Source organism: Puma concolor, chromosome F2 (genome assembly GCF_028749965.1).
Source record: "Puma concolor isolate L17-30 chromosome F2, mPumCon1.1.hap2, whole genome shotgun sequence".
Classification (NCBI taxonomy): domain Eukaryota; kingdom Metazoa; phylum Chordata; class Mammalia; order Carnivora; family Felidae; genus Puma; species Puma concolor.
The window spans coordinates 2,109,551-2,130,267 of record NC_141684.1 but is presented as its reverse complement, the minus strand read 5'-3'; the positions used below and the strand labels follow the sequence as shown (position 1 = coordinate 2,130,267).

The 20,717-nt window shown below is 62.4% G+C and overlaps 1 long non-coding RNA gene across 1 annotated transcript; it reads left to right on the top strand.

The window, feature by feature from the left end:
* The first annotated feature begins 12,339 nt into the window (after nucleotides 1–12,339).
* On the top strand, nucleotides 12,340–14,346 carry LOC147571789 (uncharacterized). The gene is made up of 2 exons (XR_015246652.1): nucleotides 12,340–12,499; nucleotides 13,209–14,346. It is a non-coding gene; the product is annotated as an uncharacterized LOC147571789 (long non-coding RNA).
* Nucleotides 14,347–20,717: the final 6,371 nt, after the last annotated feature.

The window sequence follows — 20,717 nt, the reverse complement described above, 5'->3', positions numbered from 1 at the left end:
TCGCGGCTCCAGAGCTCAGGGGGGCAGCTGGCTGCAGACCACCGGTCCCGACCGTGGGCGACCAGGAGGGACCAGCACCCAAGGCATAGCCCGCCCGCCGTCCCTAGGTCCCCAGGACACGGGACACAGGCTCTATCTTTGCCGCATTATTGCCTCCAGAGCACGGACGGGCCTCGGTTGCGTCCCTAATTGTAAGTGTCCTGAAATACTGCCAGAAACACAACCTTTGAGACGTTTGCTCTCATTTAAATTCTTCCGTGACATTTGCACGGCAGTGAACAGAACAAAGCACCAGTCCCTGTTCGAGCGCAGAAGGGGGAGGAGGAGGGAAGGGCCCGCGCCCAGGGCCAGAGAGGGGCCGCGCAGGGACCAGGCACGCGGGGGCGGCAGAGTGGGGCGCCCGGCTGGGGCTCACTCGGCCCGGCAGCCCCGGAGGGGAACCAGTCAACCCCATTCCTCGGGAGGGAAACAGGCTCAGAGGGCCCGGTGGCCAAGGGCGCACAGCCGGGGAGCTAGTTAAAGCTAATTCTTGCAGGGCCTGCTGTCCGGCAGGAGCACGATTCGGATTCAGATACACAGAATCCAGCAGGCAGACGCGGCCGCCTGCCCCGGGGCTTGGCACACCAGCTCACTGACTCCCCTCAGATGCTGGGGCCAGTGCCTCCCGCCTGGAACGCAGTCAGCTCTTTGCTCTGGTGCAGGGAGGGGACGGGCCTGACCCACCCCGGCCGGCCCTGTGGCCTCAGGCCAGCTCCCCCAAGACAAGGTGGAGAAGCCCCACCCGAGGACAGCTGCTGGCCCAGATCCATTCAGGGTCAGAGAGCCAACCGTCCCACGACAGCTGTGTCTAACGGTGATGCTCGGGGTGCCCGAGACCCCCAGTGAGGGGTTCTCTCGGCCAGCGGGGCCTCCCCCGTGACAGCGATGGGTCTTCTCAGAGTATTTGGGATCTTGTGTATCTGCAGAAGGGGGGCTTCTCCCAGGGTCATGGCCCCAGGGAAAAGTAGGGTGCAGCCAGCGCTCCCGTGGGAGCTCAGGGGCTGGGGCAGCCACAGACGGCTCTCTGCGTGGCCCTCCCGCTCTTGCCCGGGAGCTGGGGCGGGCTCCCCTGAGCGTCTGCCCCTCCTTCCGGCTCGGGGCCGGGGACCAGCCACAGCTCAGCCACCGGCCCACAGACCCACGACCCTCGGCCTGGGCAGCACGGGAAGGTCACCAGCGACCGTCCCACAGCCTGGGCTCCCTCTCAGATGCCGGCACTGCATGTGGTTAAAGCTCCTGGGGCCTGGAGGAGCACCAGGGGGGTCGCAGGGGTCCCCCCTGAGCCACCGACCTGGGTCCTGGAACATGAACTGCCCCTGCTGTCACCCTGGGCCTCCGCGTCCAGCCTGGACCGGCCCGGGCTTTGAGAGGCCCAGGCTCTGGGTCCTCTCCGATGGGCAGCCCCGGGGCACATCCTCAGAGCTCCGGAAGCAGCTGTCAAAAAACTTTTTCCGGGACAATGACTCATGAGAAGAGGGGAGGCGTCTTCAGTGCCCCGTTGGACGAGCCGGTGACACTTAGTGAGGAAAGGGCGATGTCCCTCATTCCGCAGCCCACTGTGGGCTGTGAACGTGCCCACAGTGTGTGGCAGGCCCAGCAGGACATGGGAGAGGGAGCCAGGCTGGCTCGTAGGGCCTCACAGGGCGCTACTGAGACCTTGGGAGCCTCTGGGGAGTTTGGGACAGGACGAGGGACGTGATCTGACCCTGGTGCTGACCGGGACCCCTTAGGACTCTGTTGGAAATGATCGGAAGGGTACCGTGGGTGCAAGGAGGCCCTGAGAGGCTGCAGATGCTGACAGCATGGACAGGGAAGGCACAAACAGGGCAGGAGGGGCCGCCTCTGGGTCTCCCGTGAAGACACAACCCAGCCCACAGGGCCTGTCCACAGATCAGATGCGGGGGGTGGGGGGGGGTCCGGGCAGCGCTCCGGCTCCCGAGTGTCTGGAAGGAGGAAGGACAGAGCTGTGGACGGCACACGCAAGGTCTGTGGGAGGAGCTGGTGGGGACAGGCTGTGGGGCCCAGGGCGGGGATGCTGCACCTGCGTGCCCGTGAGCCCCCGGCAGAGGCGGTGGGGGCCGCGTGTGGGGGTCCTAGAGGCAGGCCCGGTGGAACAGGGACACGAGGGAGCCGGGGTGGACTCGGGGCTCAGAGGGAGCAGGGGCGGAGCCGGGGGTGGCGCGCAGGCCTCGGGTCACAGCCGACGCTGGCCCGGCCCGGGGGGGGGGGGGGGCGCCCCGCAGGGCCGGGTCAGCAGCTCCGGAGGCAGGACGAGTCCTCGGGCAGGACCCCGAGCCTGGGCTCTCCCCACTGGCCAGGGCGGACTGCCAGCCGGGCAGGAGGGGGGCTGGGCCCGTCTCAGGCCCAGCGGGTCCTTCCCAAGGCTGCATTCCAGAACGCCGGTTCCCAGGCCCCGTCGAGCAGGCGGGGTGCGCACTTGTTGTCTTCCCTTCCTTCGATACAATTATAGATTAATTAGCTCTCACCGGGCGATATCTGACCTACATCGGCGCCTCTGTAAGACGCGGAGCCGGGAGAAAGGAGCACCGCCTATATAAAGACAAGCGATCTATTTTAGAAGAGGCCTGTGTGTGGAGAGTCAGCTGTTCCGCGGCCCTGTTACATAAGGCTTATTTAAAGGCGGCAGGCGCTCTCGCTGCGCGCAAGTCACGGCTCGGTAGCTCCGAGCGTGGGGCTGATCGCCCGGTGGAGTCTGGACTGACCGTCGGGGCTCTGGCGGGAGAGCGGCCTGCCTGGGCACACGGAGGCCACGGGCACGGCCTCACCTCCCCGTCCGAGCACCGGCCACGCCGTGTTTAACCGCGGGAGCCTCTAGGCCAGGGGCCGCCTCTCCGAGCCGGCGTCCCCCAACACCGGGGAGAGCCTGGGAGGCGTCACCGTCACCGTGGAGAATGAAGCGTGCTAACCATTGCGATAGGCAGGTGCTAATCTCCCCTGATGGACTGGCCCCTGAGAGGTGGGCCACCTCAGAGACCCCCACGCTGACCCGCCTCCTGGAACTTGTGTCCCGGGTTCATTCCCTCCCCCCGATGTGGCCGGACTGCTTGGCTCATGACTGGCTTCCAGGCAATAGAAGGGGCAGAAGCGACTTTTCCGAGACGCCCTGCACGTGGTCCCTGCGCGTGCCCTCTCCCTCTGTGCTGCAGGACCAAGGGCAGAGGTCTGCCAACGACCACACAAGTGAGCTTGGATGCTGACCGCCCCAGCCAGGCCACCCTCAGATGAGACCACAGCCCCGGACGGATGGCAGCCTGACAGCAGACCCCGCAGGAGTCCCGGGGAGGCCGTGCCCGCCTTTCCGGCCCACAGACGCCGAGGGAGCATAAGCCGTGCTGTGTCAAGCCCCCGGGCTGTGGGGCGACTGGGTCCACAGCAATCGATTTTGAGTACACGGCCTCATGTTCGAACTGGGGGCACGGACACCCCGAGACGTTGACTCAGCTCAGGTCACACCACGTTGCCAAGCCCGATTCAAATTCAGATTCTAGAGTGTGCTCTGGCCTCCCTGCTCTCCCTGCACCTCACCCTGCCCTCAGCAGCACCAGCAGAGACCTGCCCTACCCGCCCCCCTCTGCCCGGGGATCACACCCACCCCGTCCCCTCCACCCAGGTTCACATCTGTCCCGCTCCAGGCCAGAAGACGGGCCAGCCATTCCTTCACCTCCCTGAGCCTCTGCCTCACCTGGAAAATGGGAGGGGACAGAACAACAGCTCCCCAGGCCCATCAGGCCCCAGCCCAAGGCCCTGAGGGGCCAAATGGCCCTGCAGAGGACGAGGCAAGACAAGTACACCACGCACAGGCTGTGGGTACAGTGGTCCCCTCCCTGGTGGCCCCGGCCTGGTGGCCCCGTCCAGGTGGCCCTGTCCCAGTGGCCCTGTCCCGGTGGCCATGTCCCAGTGGCCCCGTCCCAGTGGCTCTGGCCTGGGGGCTCGCGGGGCTGGGGGCCACACGGGGCTGGCAGAGGTGGTGGGGTCTGACAGCGGGCCCCCTGCCCGTGGGCTCCTGTCCACCTCTCTGGAAGTCAGCACCCACATTCTCTCGCCCCATATTATGCACTCCTTCAGCCACAGTCCACGCCGCTGCTCCGGGCACTGGGACCGCAGCAAACAGAGCAAAGTGCCGCCTCGTGGACACCATGGTCCGGGGAGTGACAGGCCGCGGAATGCACGTGCACGTCGGGGAGCGAACAGCATCTCACAGGAGGCAGCAGTGGACGCGGGGCTTTTCAGTGACAGACCGGCAGGTGCTCTCTGTTACCCCCCACCTGCTACAGGAAGTGACTCGGACCAGCAGGTCCTGATAAGAGGATCCCTTTGCCTCGTCCCCTCATCTTCCTGGTTATTTCCAGCAGGGCCCCAGCTGAGAGGCTCCAGGGGCCACGGCCACAGGCCGGAATGAAATAACACAGGTCTGTTTTCACTGTGTTTCCATCCATTTGTGGAGAAGGGGAGAAACCCAAGGTCTTTCCATGTGTAGACAGGGTAGAAGCACCCCCGGGTGATAGAAAAACACATTGTAGGGACGATGTGAGGTCTTTGCGTATCTGTGAAGACCGTGGGGACAGGTGTGGGCCACTGGGAGGGAGGGAGCTTGGAGGTATGGCCCCTGTGATGGGAAGAGCTCTGTGCCGTCCGCTGTCCGAGGGCACGGCTGGGGAAGGGGCCTCCCAGCTCCCAGACCTGCCCGGGCACCCAGCCTGGCACAGGCTGGGCCCCCGGATCCTGGCCAACGCCCCCGGAAGGAAGCCGGCTGCCCCCTTCCTAACGCAGCCTGAGAGCTGGCTCTCCTCCCCCCACCTCCCTTGTTCCAACTGCCTCCTCTCCTCTCCCTTGCTGCGACTATACTTAGGTATCCCTCTAGCACGGCACTCGGTGACACCGTGCTTGGGTGTTACACACGCCACGCAAGCCAGAAGGGGACGGCCGGGGACGTTAAGTCGCTTGCCCGAGACGCACACCAAGAAGCAGAAGCAATATCTGCGCCCACACCCCCAGGCTGACGACCCCCGCCCTTTCCAGCGGGGGCCCGCCTCCAGCACAAGCCCGGGCACAGACTCAGAACCCCCACGTGGTGAATCCCCGCCTCCGACAACCCTGGAAAGGTAAACGGAAGCCAAAGTTCGATTCACATCGGGCAGCATCCGGTCCAGCCGACGGAGCGGGGCTCTGCGGAGCTGGGCAAACTGAAGGACTTTTACGGACGGAGCCAAGAGGAGCGGTTGCTCGCCTGCTTGCCTCCAGGGGCTGTTGGGGGTCCATCAGCAGATGACCTAGCCCTTGCTGATCAGACCGGTCCTGGCTGTCTGGCCTAAGACGCCACCTCCGGGAAACGGCAGGAAGTTAGCCTCGGCTTAGCGATGTGTGGCCTTGGCCTGAGCGACTCCATCTGGGGGTCGGTTGTCTTGCTCTTGACAGTCTGAGCATTGACGGCTTTATAAACTGCCCGCGCTCTCCCGCCTAACATGGCAGGGTCGGAAAACCCCTATCGCTGGGGGATTCCTCACCGAGCTTGCTCTGCAGAGTGGAGTCTGGAGATCAGCAGGGCCGGGGGCACCTGGGAGGTGGCCAAGAAATGCAGAATGTCAGGCCCGGGCCCAGATTTGCCCGGGAACAAACTGGATGTTGACCGCACTCTACACATGGAGGGTAGCTGTGGAGGGCAATGCCTCCTGCCCACTGAGAGTGGGATGCCGGGCACTGGCGGGGAAAAATCGGGAATTCAGGAGGGACCGCCGAGTCGGCTAATATTACGCCTGCTGACGGCTGCCCGCAGTAACGCTGGCTCAGACGGCGAGCCTCTGGCCAGATGGGCCCTGCCCAGGCCCGGGTCTTCCGCAGGGTCCCCAGGCCCACAGGCCAAGCCAGGCTGTTGATGGAGTCTGGGCTCCTGGCCAAATATCATTCTGGCTTTGAGAGCACTTGATGTTCCTTCAACGTATTATGCATCCACGTGAATTGCAGAGTGAATCCTTCAAAGCTGTTAAACAGACACACATGTACACACACACACACACACATACACGTGCACACACAAGCTAACCTAGTAATCAAGATCTGTCTCCAGTCATCCCCATTTCCACCATATCTGACCCCCGGGCCCAAACATACTTCCCAGCTTCTCTCCCCTGACTCAGTCCAGAAAGAGCCAGGACTAGACGTTCTAATGTCTGGACCCCAGTTTCGACTCTGCTGTGTGACCATAGAGAAGTTGCTTTGCCTCTCTGGACCAGACCTAAGTACCAAGACTCCTAGAAGCTCAGATTGGAAGGAGTCTTGGGGCTCTCCCGGGTCAGCAACCATAGCATACCCCAATCCTGTCAACAGCACCTAGTTCGGAACGGGACCCATGGAATGCTTGAATACCTCTGGGGATGTGGAGCCAACCCCCACATAAAATCGGAGACTTAGCACAGATAACTGAGGCCCCCCCCAGCTGTGAAATCTGTGATTCTGCCATTTCCTCCCTGCTCTCCGTTCCCTCTGCCCAGAGAAATATTCTGGCACTGGTGGGTTGCCAAAATACCAAATAAAATCAGGATGACGGGTAAGTGATCAGGGAATTGTTGATTGGGTTTCTTATCCTTTTTTTTCCCTTTCTGACACTTCAATTATCTCAGTTATGACTTTTTCATAAAACAGTTCATAGATTGCAGGGGAACAAGTAACCTTTAAATCTCCCATTTAGCACATTACAATAATTTCCTAGGAAATGCATTAGAATATCACAGGTGCTCACGTTGTGTGACCTACTGCAGGCGCTTGATCAGCAAATTAATGTTGAGGTTAATTCAAACTTTGGGGGAAAGTGCAAACTTGACAAAGATTAATCCAGCCATTCACGGTGACGATCAGGGCAGCCCAGGCAGGCTGCCGGTGCCTTCAACGGGAGAGCAAGCCCGGGAGGCAAGTGAGCCTGCGGTATTTCATCAGAAGTTTCAGTAAAGAGCGGGCATCCCAAGATCAGGTTCCCTGGGTTCAAATTCTGGCTCCAACACTGGCAGACGTGGGATCTCGAGCAAGTGAGTGTGCCTTTCCCGACCCCAATCTCTTTATCTGAGATATGGGTAGACAAGAGCATCCATCGGGTTGCGAGAATGAGATGCGTTAATACATAGTGGTATTCGAACCATCATTCACGTAAGGACAGTAAGTGATCCCCTGCATCACTACCGTCGTCAGAATCACCAGCATCACCAGCATCACCAGCATCACCAGCCTCACCTCAGCGGGTCCTAACAGCACCCCTACCACCCTGCTGCTGCCTGGCCCACCAGACCCTCGCAGGCCCGGATCCAGGACTCCACCCAAGCCTGCCCGCGTCACAGACCTCAGGCAGCACAGCCCCTCCCCCCCAGTCGTCACCAGCCTGTATCCGTGTGCTCACGGCACCTCCCTAACGGCTTGTTTGCAGCCAGCTCTTTCTCCTCCCGGGAAGGGAGCATCCCCAGGACCTAGAACACTGCAGACAGAAGGTGTTCAGGGAAGGTTTTGAATAAATTAATTGCTGAAAGAGGGGATGCATGATCCAACGAATGACCCAACCAGAAGTCTCATTGCTTCTCCAAGCGGAAGGCCAGCATGCCTCCCTGCCCACTTCCCTACCTGGGAGAGGAAGGAGCCTGGACCCGATGTCACCGGAGTCTGAAGCTGCCACACGCTGTCGCCTCTCCACTTCACTCAGGCAGACAACAGCCCGAGGAGACTATTTTACAGATAAGGAAAAGAAGCTCCTGGGGGTCAGGGGTCCGGGGACCAGGGCTCAAGCCCATTACTAGTAAATGGCAGAGAAAGGTTTTCCTGAATCAAAGCTGTTCCTTCTCTACCTTAACGCCCTTCCTCTCCCTCCCCTAAATCTAAGAACCAGGAGTCACAATCAGGATAAAGGACGTCTGTCCCCTGCTCTCCTGCCCTCCTCAGGTGCCATGGTCTCACTTCTGTGGGCTCTGAGAGGCAGGACTGTGTCCTCATCCCCTGGTCACCAGCACGGAACCTGCACACAGCAGGTGCATAACTAAATCTCAGATGGGGTCTCTTGAATTGCCAAACCTGGGACAGGATAGGGACAGCGGCCATTGGGGTGGGACGCCCCACGTCCCCAGATGCAGGGGTGCAGAGTGGCGATGTTCTCCTGCACTCACCCTGGACAGGCTGCATTCCAGCTGTGCAGATGGGCAAAGGAGCTGGCACCCAGAATCCTGGCAGAGGAAGGGAGCCCGAGGTGTGGAGAAGTATCAGGAAGGTCTGGGAGGGGCCAGGGCAAAGGGGCAGAGCCCAAAACCCCACCTGGGTTCCCCGGTGCCCGGAGGCCTGGCCCGTGCAAGGCTCAAGGTTCAGCTTCCTCCAGGCCAGGGTGAGCCCGTCAGCAGGACACTCTCCAGAGACGGGTGTGGGACAGTTTCCCCTGGGGCACAGGGTGAGGAGCTTCTGGGGTTCCCTGTACCCCAAAATTATGACTATTCACTAACAATTGCCCACAGAGCCATAAGCCCCTGGACAGGGAGGAGCTTCTCACAGTGTGCCCTTGACCCTGGGGACCCTGTGACTGAATGGATTCTGATTCTGTAGGTCCACAGTGGCCAGGCTCCCGGGTGACGCGGCCGCTGCAGGGCCCAGAACCGCACAGACAGGCAAGGCCTGGTCCCAGGGGAGCAGGGCCAGCACATAGGACGCCTAGGGAGAGCAAGCTGGTGGGATTAGTGGGACACAGGGGACAGAGGGGGACTCAGTTGCATCCTGGGAGCATGGGGCAGGGGCAGATGTCCAGGGACCGTATGGCCCATTACCGCCTAGGGACACAGGCCCTCAGGGGACTGCTGGCTGGGGCTGGGAGCTCCTGGGGCCCTGCAGTTGTGGGCAGGGCAGAGTCCCCACACGAGCAGCAGAGGCAGCAGTGGGCCGCACGTACACCACCACAGGCCCCAGGAGGCGCAGGGCTCCCCATCAGCAGGACAGTTTAAACTTGACCTCGCTCTTGGCCGTGACTTGGGAGAAGGGCTCAAAGGTCTGATGGGGGTTGGGCTGGGCTCCCGCAGGACCACTAGGCCGGGAGGGGCCAGCCGAGGCCCCCATTGCATTGGACCCGAAAAAGTGTTTCCCCAGCTCGGGCTCCCCAGCCGCCCCCTGGTGCAGACTCCCTCCGCTCCTCTCCCTCGGGGCTGGTTCCGGGCGCACCTCACGGGGCTGGTGGGGGGTTGGGAGCACAGAGCTCACAGGAGACTCCAGGGGGGAGGCGGGGGGAGGAAGAGCATTTCTAGCCAGTAAGTGGCATCAGTTCCGGAGAAAAACCTACCAAGTTGGGACGGAGGCCCAGGAACCAGCGACAGCCGGGGGGTGTGTCCAGCTCCCCCAAGGGGCGTCTCCAGGAAGGACTTGAGGGCCTGGGGCAGAGACCCCGAGCAGAAGCGCGGCCGGGACCAGAGAGCAGAGGGCGGCTGGAGACGAGACTCCCCCACCGTCCGTTCGTTCCTCAGCAAGTCAGAGCGACACGTCGTCGCCCCTACAAGTCCAGGCAGGTTCGCGGTTAGAAAACACGGCAGGCGGCCTGCCGGCCGGTGTTTGCACAAGGGACCCGGGGACGCCCGGCCGTGCCCCAGCCCAGTCACCCCGAGGGGCTCACGGAGGGGCTGTGCCCCTAGAGAGGCAAAGACAGCAAAGGCCCGCTCAGGCTTAGTCAGCTTTGTGCCTGGACCCCCTGCTCGGGACATGTGTCCGGCTAGACCCATGGGCCCGGTGAGAGGCCGGGTGCCCAAGAGGACTCGGGCAAAGAGCAGCCACACCCACACACCGCCCCCTCCGCACGCTAACCCGGTCCTCCCGCGAAGGAGGCTCCTCCTGGTCCCAGACAGGGCAGGCGCACTGGCTTTGCTCTCTGGGCGGGAGATGGGGCCTGCCGGTCCGTGCTCTAGGCCCTTGGTGACACAGACCGTGAGGCAAGCCACCTGGGGGACACGCCGGCTGTCTCCTGACCCACAGTTAGCCCCACACGCAGGCCCCAGATCCACCCAGCCTCCCCTCCAGGCTCCCCAGACCCCGCCTGCGGTCAAATCGCCACCATCAGCAGAAAGGTATCCCCACTCAGAGGTCAAAGGGACAACACGTGTCCCAGACCCACAGCCGCTGGGGCTGGCGGCTCCCGGAGCAGGGCCTGGGCGCACGGACCAGCCCCGTCGCGGCTCTGCCCGCAGCCTCCCCGCCCGCGTGCACCCACGGCCTCGGGTTCTGAGCCCAGCCTCCCACCCAGGGCCACGCGCTCAGCAGGGGCAGCCAGGATTTGCCCCGCCCCGTCCAGCAGGGCGGCCCAGAGAACGTGGCCAGGCGTCTGACGTCAGCACCAGCACCATCCAGGCAGGGCGGAGGGGGCAGGGCCGTGGGGCAGAGTCGGGGACGGCGTGGCCTCCAGGCCAGGACTCGACCTGCTCCCTCGGGGGAGAAGGCCATCAGCAGGGCGCCAGGGCCTCAGTGGGCTCACCTTGGCTGACCGGGCCAGGATTCCAGCCCCACGTGGACACTGCCACCACCCTGAGGCAGGGAGGCCCGTCAGGCCCCGGCTGTGGCTTCCCCCGCCACGTCTGGTCACGTTGACCTTTTGTAGAATATCCCCTCCTCCCTTCCCTGGTCCCTCCACACCTCTTCCCGGCTCCGAGCTCCTGCTGGTCCGCCAGCCCAAGCGGCTCTTTCGGCTCTAAGAAGGGACAGACGTAAAGTGCGGCTGACGACGGGCCCTCGTCAGCGAACGGACCGGAGAGGTCCCAGCAGACGGGCGTTCGGCTGGATTTTGACGGATGTGTAGGAGTTCACCAGCTGGTCAGAGGGCCAGTGAGAAGCATTTTGAGCAGAGACGCAGAGGGTGGAAAGTGGGGGGAAGGAGAGGGACCAGCAAGGCTCACGTGGAGAGTCAGGGCCGGGGAGGCCTGGGAGGTGACGGAGTCCCCGTAGGCGTCGGGCACAAGGCTCCGGACTCTCACCGGCAGGAGCGCAAAGGGGACCTCGGAGGTGTGGGAGGGGCAGGGTCACCTGGCCGCTGCTGCCGATTCTGGCCAGACCCTGGTCCCGTCGGGCCCGCCAGGGCTGCCAGGAGGCGGGCAATGGCCAGGGCCATTCAGGAGGCAAAAACAAACGGAATACTTATTTTTGGTGCTTTTTATAGATTCAAAGTCACTTTGTTAGCTTAAGAACATAAAAATGTATAAGGCATGGCTTGATTTGTTCATAAAATTACCATGTTTTGGTCTATTTAGAGAGAAGGCCAGAGGGAGGGGGCCGCGTGGGAGGAGAGTGCTTTCTCCAAGGATTTGTTTAACTCACTTTTTTCAGGTCTTTGCTGCAACGGCAACCTGTCATCTGGGTTACGCTGCAGCGTGTCAGGGGTCAGAGGTGGGAGGTCAGCCCGGCGGGCGAGCCACAGCCCCTGGTCCCGGCCAGCGTGGGGGTGGGAGGAGGGACACCTCTCAGAAGGAGTCTGGGGAAGACAGATGGCCAGCTATCCCGGGGTGGGGGGGGGGGGGGGGAGGCGGGCTCCTGCCGCGGGACCAGCCCCTCCCACAAGCCCCGGGGCGGTGGCCTCGGTGCCTGCTCATAGGCTGGGGACAGCCAGGCTCCGAAGGAGCAGAGGGAGCACTCCGGGCCTCTGCTTGATTTTCCCACCTGGAACCCACTCTCCCTGGGGAGGCTCCTTGCCCCACACCCTCCCCAGTCCTGCTCTGAAGGCCATCCCTCGCCTGCCCGCCTGCCCGTTGGCTCCTTTCCTGGGGGTTGTGTCTGATGGCCGCCGGGGACCCCTGCTGCCCTGCCCAGGACCTGCCTCAGCAAGGGGCCACCACGCGTTTGTTGAGTTACTTGATGACGGGCCTCTGGCTCTTGGCCCAAAGCCCCAGCCAGGAGGGCCCGCGCTAGGGTCCGGCTCCTCGGCTCCGGCTGGGGGCCCGAAGGCGGAGCAGGAATGAGAACAGTCTCCTCGCCCCCCCCCCCCCCCCCCGCCCCCGAGTAGTTTCGGTGGTGGAAGTGATGTCTATTGCTGAGCACGTGTGCTTATGAAGACATGTGACCGACCCCTCAGCAGAGCCCGGGGATGCCCACGTTGCACACGTGGGGACTCGGGCGCAGGGAGGTGGCAGGGCTGTGCCCGGGGTCACGGCCGCACAGGGGCAAGGCCTGGATTTAAGCCCAGGCTCCCTGACGGCCCGCTGCACTGCCTGCCCCAGGGGAAGGGGAGGGCCTCTGACGTGGGTGGGGCGGGGGCCTGGGAGACGGCCGGGGACGGGTTGTGCCCTGCGGCCTCCCGGAAACGGAAGGTCAGCTGGACGCTGAAGCGGCCGTCCCCTCGCCCGCACCAGGGCCGACCAGCCAGGGCCCCCAGGCCTGCCGGGAAGACGTGCTGACCCTCGCTGCCCGGTGTGAGGGTGGCCGCTGGAGTGGGTCCGCACGCACACCGCAGTGGCCGGTAAGGACCCAAGGGCAGGACTGGGGAGGCTGTGGGGCAAGGACCGTCCCCAAGGCAGTGACAGCGGCAGCAACGGCAGCCCCTGTGCCAAGTGTTCTCCAGGTGAGAACGTTCATAAATTTTGGTAAAGTTTATTGATTTTTGAGAGACAGGGAGCAAGAGAGAGAGACAGAGCCTAGTGGGGGAGGGGCAGAGCGAGGGGAACCCAGAATCCGAAGCAGGCTCCAGGCCCCGAGCTGTCAGCGCAGAGCCCGATGCGGGGCTCGAACCCACGGACCGCGAGATCACGACCGGAGCCGAGGTCGGACGCCCAACCCGGCTGAGCCACCCGGGCACCACTGTTGAGCAAGCATTATTTCGTTCTGGTTTTTCGGGGAGCTGTGACTCAGGGGGCTCTCGCCTGCACAGCCCACCGACAGGGGCGGGTCACGTCCCCGCGTCCAGCCCCACAATACGTGAGCACCGTCTACAGACGGCAGTGAGGGAGCGCCTGCCTCGGCCTCCCCGGGACCTGGGGCTCTCCGAGGAAGGGGCAACCCCCCCCCCCCCAGCCCCTGGGACCCCACTGGTCGGGAAAAGCAAGCCAGCGCCCGGGGCACCGTCAGCTCCTCGGAAGAGGGAAGGGTTATTAAGCAGAAGAGCCATAAATGTATTCTGCTGGGTGTCCTGCCGGCCCGGAGAAGATCGATTATTTCTGGTTTATGGACAGCTTACCCGCGAATGTTGCCGGAGCCCGTGACGCCCCATTGGTTTGTCTCTGCCTCTCCCGCCCCGGGACCGGCGTCAGGAGCCTGGAGTGCTGTGATGGATGGCACCGGCCGGTGCTCCCGCCGAGGCCAGAGTCCGCTCTGCGTGTGCAGGCCGCCCCGGGGCCTCACGCGGTGCCGCAGGTGATCACGGGGGCACTGCCAGGCAAGAGGGCTGGGGCCCGGGCTCTGCCTCTCGAGCGCTGTGTGGCCCCGGACAAACGTCCTGGCCTCTCTGGGCGCCTGTATGTGACTACTCTCCTGCCTCCCTGCTTGGGCTGAGGGTCCGTACAAAAATGGGGCGCCGTGCGTGAGCCTCGCCATCGATGCAAGCTCCCCTCGGGCCGGCCGTTCGATCCAGAACCTTCCGTGCCTGTGCTCACCTCACCCCCAAGCAACTCCGCAAGGCTGTCCACGTGCCCCAGCACAAGCGACCCCACGGTGGACTCAGGCCCGGACTCCGCGTGTCTCTGAGACTCGCTTCCTCTCGGTGTCAGGTGGCGTGGAGGGGCGTGGCCGGGCCCATAACCCCAAGTGCCGGGTTCAATGTCATCACCCCCAGGCAGGGCCACGGAAGGGGAGGCACAGAAGGACCACGTGGTCAGCTCCACCCCAGCGGACGCAGCCTGTCTTCCTGCCCAGGAGCTGGGGCGGCCCCTGCCCACCGGGGCCCCCAGTCACGAGGACCCGGCTGCTTCCAGGCACGAGGCGAGTCCCCCGTGAGTGCTGGTCCCTCTCCCTTGCCGGCTCTGTCCTCGGCCCAGTCCCGCTCTCCCTCTCCCCGCTGCCCCTGCCCTGTGAGAGGCTCTGATCCTGCGGGATTCCTGGCACGTCCCAGGGACTCCAGGCCATGCTTCTCGGGGACGGAGGGAGGGGCCGCCAGCCCTCTGGGGACAGGGCCGTTTTGGCACCTGCTAATTGGGAGGCCTGGGTTTGAACCCACATTTTCCGCAGGCTGAAGGAGCCTCCTCACTGATTCTGGAAGAGGCCAGATTCCTCCTTCCACATTTCCAGCCCTGCCCCGCCCCCCCTTCCCTGGAGCCCTTATTCTACAACAGGACCGAACCACCCGTTATTTAATAAAATTGTCAGAACAACTGATCTGTGCGACATACACAGCTCTCTCTCTCCCTCTCTCCTTTCTTTCCAGATTCGATAAACCCTGAGAGTGTTCCAAGAAGCCAGGAAAGTGATAGGAGGCATCAGTCACACGTGAGATAACGTGGCCGTGCAGCACCCAAGCCCAGTGTGGGGAAGCCCACCCCAGAAGAGGTCAGACCGCTGCTCTGGGCAGGGGAACTGGCCGCAGGCAAGGGCAGCAGCTCACAGGGAGGACAGGGGAGTGGAAGAAGCTTTGGAGGATGGATGCAATCCGGGGAGGCTTCCTGGAGGAGGAAACACCAGCACTGGGTCTTGAAGCACGAACAGGAGAGTTTGCCTGTGGGAAAGGGGGGTGGGGGAGGGACTTGCCCGCCAGAGGAACACTGAGTGTGCACGGCCACGGGCAGGACAGCAGGGGCTATGGGACGATCCTTGGTGGCCGAGTGTGAGGCACCTGGGGGGCCATGTCAAGGCCACAAACTGGATGTGGACGTGAGGTCCTTGATGTCGGTGGCCCTGAGATCACTCAACAGCCACAGGATTTCAGGAGAGAGGTTGCTCTTAACCACAGGCCCTGGGCCCTTCACCCCCTGAGGGCAAAGGCATGCCTGGAAGCCTTCTCCTAACTCGTTGCCTGGAGGGCGTCACTCCCCACCCACAGGGCTGTCTGGGTGGACCCTGTCCCCTCCGCACGTCTTCAGCGTCTCCTGTCCCCACACTTTAGGGCCCTGAATGGGTGACAGTCCTGGATTCGTGGGCGAGTCCTAGTAGTCACAAGGGTCCTGGGGGGGGGGGGGGGGCGGTGGCAGAAGGCCCGCCCACACGAGCAGATGTGGCCACAGACCAAGGAAGGCAGGCGCCTGCAGGAGCCAGGAGAGGCAAGGAGCGGGCTCCCCCGGAGCCTCTCGGAGGAAGCAGCCCCCCGGCCACGGGGCGTTTAGCCCCTGACCCCCAGGCTGGAGCTCTGGACCGGCCGCGGCCGCGCAAAGACTCACGCAGGGCGCCGGCTCCCAGCCGCAAACCTCAGCGCCGCTCCTTAACCTGGCTTCTCCCCACCAAACGCCGCGGCCCCAGGATTTGGGGAGGACCCCTGCCCCGGCCGACACACGGCCCGGGGGCGGCGACATCTCCCTTCCACGCCGAACAGGGCCCAGGGCTCCCGTCAAGGCCCCGGTGGCCACATTACCGGCAATGGCTGGGTGTTTTATGCCGAACATTAAAGATATTTTACACGGGAGATTTACTACGGAACATTAAGAACCATTGAGATCACTCATATCAATTGAAGATACAGTAATTGAACCCCATAAAGATTACTGAGAAGCCGGGGCAGCTCTGAGGAGAGATGCGCACAGAGATAAACTGGGCCCCTCCCCCCCTCGCCGCACCCCCCCCCCCCCCCCCCCGCCCCCGGACGCACTCCTTCCAGAAACGCAGGGGCCACTCCCCGGGGGTTGCGGCGGAGACCGGGGCACGGACAGGTGGGTCCGAGGCCGCTGGTCTCAGAGGGCCTGAGAGGTCCGGAAGTTTCTGTGCATTTCAGATATGTGGCTAACGGAGAGAGCAAAGGGCCCGGGACATTAGCAATTTCATTTCATGTGGCCAGAGTGTCTCGCTCTGTCCCAGGGCAGTGCCCCATGCCCTGACCCTGGTCAGACCCTGAGTCCTGACCTGGTCATACAATGAACCCTGACTTTCTTGCCCAGGAGAGTCCTGATCCCAGGGGTGGAGAGCCCCTGATGGCACCCACTCATTCACCAGCCCCTCCCCCAGCGCCCCGCATGCCCGGCCCCGGCTGCCTCTGTGCGTCTCACGCAGGGTCCCTGCCCTCGGCGAGTTTGAGCCATGGTGGGGGGTGGCAGGGAGAGACAGCTGTGGTCGCCCCAGTGTTGAGACACGGTCCCTGGCGCACCTCCATGGGGGGCAGGGAGCCCCCCCCCCACCTCCCACGCCCCGGCCACCAACTCTGACCCCAGGGCCCTCCAGCTTTGGCTGCCCCTACTTGGGGCCCTCAAGCAAACCGAAGTCCTGCTCCTGGATGTCTCCTCCCTGGTGCTCTGTGCGGGGTCCCTGTCCTAGTCTGAAGTGTGTACAAGCCGAGGTCATTCAGGCCAAGCCCTGGGGCTGAGCCCAGACCCCGCTGCGGGTCCTCACCCCTGCTGCCCCCCAGCCTAGTTCAGAAAAGCTGAGGGGGAAGGAAGGTGCACCAGTCAGTCTGGCTTCGACTGCGTGTGACAGCCGGTCTGGCCCTTCTGCGTATGACACCAGGGCAAGTCACTTAACCTCCCTGAGCCTGGCTCCCCCCTGCAGCCCGGGATGATGATCCACCGGATTCCCCGGGGCAGGGGGTGGGGGTGAGCATCATCGCAGGGGACCCAGGTAAACCCTCAGCAAGTCCCTGGGACACGCAGCCCTCGTGAGCTGGGCTCTGGGCCCAGGTCCAGCGGCAGTGACCACGGTGGGTGAGCGGCCGTTGCCCCCGCCGCCCCACCAGGTTCGAAGATCTGCCCCAGTCCCCTCAAGCCGACACCCAGCCAGGCTGCCTGCACCACCTCCTGTATTTCACTTACAGGCTGGTCTGCTGCCTGATTCATAACCGATCTGTAACCCTGAGGGATCGATGCATTCCTGGGGAATCACATACATAACACCTGGTGCGTAATTGGATTTGGGCTTCCTGGCATCTCGGTGCGGTTCAGGGCCCCTCCCCGCTCCCAGCCCGGGGCACGGATCCCGCCCGGCCCCGGCACACCGGAATGGGATGTGATGCCAGCAGCAGGGCACAGGAATGTGATGTCGAGGACAAGGGCAGGTCGGTCAAGGGACCAGTCGCTTCGGTGACTGGAGGTCACCCTGGAGGTCCCGCCTCTCTCTTTGACCTCACTTGGAAGGGCCTCAGAGACCAGCCCCCCAGGCCCGAGGGCGCGGGGGACAGTACTGGCCGAGTACCTACCTACGTTGTCTCGGGTCATCTGCTCAAAACTCTTAAGGAAAGCTATCATTTTCCCATCTTATGGATAAGGACCCTGAAGTTGAAACGCCAGCTTCCCCGAGGCTGAAGTGCTGGCTGTGAGCCCGTGTCAGGGCCCCGGGGCCTGCCCCCTACAGGGGTGCAGCCGTGCCCACAGGCGCTCTCCCACCCCCCGGGCCGTGGGGCTTGCTCATTCCCCGGCCCAGCATCCCTGCCGACATCACCTGCAGCAGCTCCAGCCAGGCCAGGCCCTCCCCTCCCCCAGATCTTTCTGGAAGGCTGTGGGGCTGGCCTCCCAGGGTCAGGCTCAGCACAGGGCTCCCGCTCGGGGCCCTCCCCTTCCTCACACTCCAGTTAATGATTGTTCCTTTCACAGACGGGGCGCACAGGATGATAACGACATCTTGGCTGCTACAAAGATCTATATCCCAAAATAGCAAAAAAATCCCCATTGTGCAAGAATTTTTCAGGCCGAGGCCGTGCAGGATGGAGTTATCGGGCTGTGTTTCCACAGGTTCCTGATTTATGGACACACCTAGCCCTGGGGACCGCCAAATAAATCTGCTCGGAGACCCGGGAAGCCATTCCCCTCCCGGGATGCACCAGGGTGGGGAAGGCTCCAGGGGACAGAGGCCAGACTCTGGGCCTGCTCGGCCATGGTCCCTGTCCTTGGTTTCCCCATCCATCACAGGCAGGTGACTGACCCCTACCCCACAGTAGTGTAAGGGTCAGGCCACATCTGGACATCTGTAAAGGGCCACACAGATGTTCCTCATCCACAACCCACACCACAAATGAGAAACTGAGGCCCAGACAGGGACATGAACTGCCCCAGGTCTCCCAGGGTGGGCCAGCGTGGAGCCAGGACGCTGTGCCCTCAGGCTTTGAGAACCGCCCTGGTCACACAAGCGTGTGCACACACAGGCACAAAGAGACACGCACACACATGCACGCACCCAGAGAACAGTTTTGTTTCATGTTTAGGGGAGTGGTCATGCGGTCATGGCCTCTTGTTCCCTGGTGGCCTGGCCTGCAGGGTCACCCCCTGGCCGTCTGGGTGCCGAGGTCCCCCACGCCTCCCACAGGACATGCTGGGACAGGGTGTGGGGCTCAGCCAGAGAGGCGTCTGCACAGCCACCCCGCCCTGGGCTCCAAGGCTTCCCAGACGCGGGCACTGGGCAAGTCCACACTCTGTCCCATCCCTCTGACCCTCTGTTTCCCATCTGGAAAGCAGAGGTGGTGACGATGTCCACCTGCACACCGAGGTGGCCTATGCCAGCCCCCAGGCACGGAGCCCAGAGCGGACAGTCCCGCTGGAGGTGACAGTCCCGCTGGAGGTGACAGGGGAGGGTGATGGGCAGAGGAAGCCCCTCTCAGAGCAGCTGTGCGTCACAACAGGAGAGGCTCTCCAGGCAGGACAACACGAGGATCGGGGTGGGGGCAGGGGGGACAGGGGGGCCACAGAAGGCCCGATCCAGCACCGCGTGCAGTCCTTCTTCCTGATCCTACTCACAGAACGTCACAGCCGCAGGACCCCAAGACCTCCGGCCCACCTTGCAGATGTGGAAACTGAGGCCCAGAGAGGAGAAGAGCTTTGCTCAGGAATACTCAGCAGAAGCAGAGCCCTCAGAGCTGAAAATGCCTCTCGCCCGCCTCCCTCCTGCAGGGGGACCCAGGAGCAGCACTGGGCAGGGCAGGATCCCCGCCTACCCTGGTGGCCTAGCGCCAGCCCGCGGGACCTGAGCGGTGATGGGGGAGCCCCCTGGGGAGACGGGTTTTATGGGGGCCGCAGATCACTAGGGGTGGCAGTCTGGAAGGGAGGACACAGGGAAGGAGACGCCGAGGCCGCGGCAGCTCCGGGGGGCACAGCCTCTGTGAACTGTGGCAATTCGTTATCCTTCTTCAGTTGATGAGGATGAACTCCAGGACAATTAGTCTCGGAATGACTGACGGAGGAGAACGTTAAGAGAAAAATAAATTAAAAAGAAACCCATTCACGCTGTAATTGTAATACCGTGTATCATAGTCAATTGAATCTCAAATACATGCTGGTCCCTTGTCAATTGATTTCAGCGAGTAAACAATTTGGGTATTTAAATTGGAAACTCACAGGGGAAGGGAGCAGGGATTTGGTGAAAGGGAGAACTGAAAACTTCGGGCCCAAAGTTGGCTCTGAGCCTCCGGTGCTGCTAGATTGAGCCAGCAATTCTGGGCTGGGAAGAGGTCACTTGCTCCTGCCCTGCCCGCGGCTCACGGGTCACCTCTGGGTACCATCCTAGACCCCAGCCGAAGCAGACGGCTCCCTGCTCTGTGACACCTCTGTTCCTGTGCCCTTCCACTGCGCCTCCACAACAGATTATGGCTTCTCTGTTTACATGTGTGAATTGGCCTGCACACCGAGAGCCCATGGTAGGAAGGGGTCCTGGTTTACTTCTTGAAACAAGACCAGGTGGGAGGACATGCGGCTGACAAGAGGATACATAAATGGATAAGTGGATGGTGAATGAATGTATGGTGGGTGGATGAATGGATGGATGATGGGTGGGTGAATGATGGGTGGGTGGATGGCTGGGCGGGTAAGTGGATGGATGGATGGGTGGATGAATGATGGGTGGGTGGATGGGTGGGTGGGTGAGTGGATGGATGGATGGATGGGTGGATGGATGGATGGGTGGGTGGATGGATGGGTGGATGGATGGATGGGTGGATGAATGATGGGTGGGTTGATGGGTGGGTGGGTGAGTGGATGGATAGATGGATGGATGGATGGATGGATAGATGGATGGATGGGTGGATGGGCGGATGGATGGATAGACGGATGGATGGATAGATGGATGAATGAATGATGGGTGGGTGGATGGTTGGGCGGGTAAGTGGATGGATGGATGGGTGGATGGGTGGATGGATAGATGGATGGATGGGTAGATGGATGCATGCATGCATGGATAGATACATGGATGGACAGATTAACTGATAGATACATGGATGGATAGATGGATGAATGAACGATGGGTGGGTGGATGGTTGGGTGGTGAGTGGATGGATGGATGGGGGGTGGGATGGATGGGTGGATGGATGGATGGGTGGATGAATGATGGGTGGGTGGATGGGTGGGTGGGTGAGTGGATGGATAGATGGATGGATGGATAGATGGATGGATGGGTGGATGGGCGGATGGATGGATAGACGGATGGATGGATAGATGGATGAATGAATGATGGGTGGGTGGATGGTTGGGCGGGTAAGTGGATGGATGGATGGGTGGATGGGTGGATGGATGGATGGATGGATGGGTAGATGGATGCATGCATGCATGGATAGATACATGGATGGACAGATTAATTGATAGATACATGGATGGATAGATGGATGAATGAACGATGGGTGGGTGGATGGTTGG